Genomic DNA, 1559 nt, shown 5'->3' with positions numbered 1-1559 from the left:
GGTTGATAAAAAGATTGATAAAGATGGCAGACAGGCAAACTGATCAAACAGATAAGAGAAGAGAAAAGATTGAACTGAAAAAGATCGAATGAAGAAGGTACAATGGTGGGCGCCAAGATCTCTCTGGGATCTCTTTAATTGTTTCATGTGTCTTCATGATAATTTACAGAACTAAAACAACAAAATAATTTGAAGTTCATCATATTCATAGAAAATTTATACACTAATTTGTGATAATACTGTAATGCTATCCTCAGTGTGGTGCTAAAATTTGATTATGCTAATAAAGGTATTCCATATGGAACTCAAAGTGTCCTGGCTTGCGAGGTTCCACTAAGAATATATACATGTGGGTGTATTGTCATGTTTAGATTGAATACAATTTCATCACTTGAAACTACAAAACAAATAAAAATTGTCTCTAATTTCAGGTTCACTGTAAATCACATGGAAAAAATCTGATTCAGCAGCATTACTAGAATATGAAAATTTCCCACCACTTTGTTTATAAATTGATTCATAAAATATCGGGAAAGGAAAATAATCACACAGAAACCAAGGGAAAACAACTCTTCACTACCTAATCCACCCAACCTCATCAATCCAGTCGGAAGGAGAACCATGAAACATTGAAGACTAACCTACAGTAAATCCATACTGTGATCTTCAGAGAAAGACTTTTTACAAACTTCTCTATTCTGGAACTTGACTGGAACACCGACAGGTCAGCAAAGGCCCTGCCGTGGTCTATTTTTAGTTAGTGACCTTGACTTTAGACATTATTAAAACCTTACAGCATTTCCACATATATATCACAGTGTAAAACTATGTCAAATTTCCGAAAAATTAGTCTTTCTATAAGATTCTGAGAAAAATCTCTGGAAACAAAAGTGTGGGTGGACAGACAGACTTCACAATTACTAATGCCACACCTGCACCTCAGATGCTGGGCCCTAATTACAATTACCATGAGAGAAAAATCCTGTTTTCTAAATCCTAATGAAATAATTAGTGTGGACTTTTCTTTGGAAATCAGAGGAGCTGAACTAACGAAGCTATAGCCAAGATGCTGCCCTTGAATTGAGACAGATGCAGAATTACTGGATTTGCAAAACATCAACATTGACCTCAAGATCACAAGCATTCTCTCTTTGAAAGCATAATGACAAAATCAAATTTATTTGACCAATGAGCAAGAAACATTGAAATAAGAATTAGCTAATGGATCAAATTAAATAAATACCAATGTATTCTACACCAACAAAAACAAAAACAAAACTCACGAACAGAGAAAGAGGGAAAAGTTGACTGTTAAATACCAATGCTTTATGCTTTGTGGCCGGAGCAATGTAACAAGTAACTGATCTTTTTTTAGGTCACCTGAGACAAAGTCTCAAGTGACCTATTGCGATCGCCTTTTGTCCGTCGTTGTCCGTCGTCCGTCGTCCGTCGTGCATCCGTAAACAATTTACATTTTCGACTTCTTCTCCAAAACCCCTGAACCAATTTCAATGAAATTTTGCAGGGACCTTCCATGGACAAAGGTCAACAAAAATAGT

This window comes from Mizuhopecten yessoensis, unplaced genomic scaffold, assembly GCF_002113885.1.
Source record: "Mizuhopecten yessoensis strain PY_sf001 unplaced genomic scaffold, ASM211388v2 scaffold11185, whole genome shotgun sequence".
Taxonomy (NCBI): Eukaryota; Metazoa; Mollusca; class Bivalvia; order Pectinida; family Pectinidae; genus Mizuhopecten; species Mizuhopecten yessoensis.
This window is presented reverse-complemented; position numbering follows the sequence as displayed.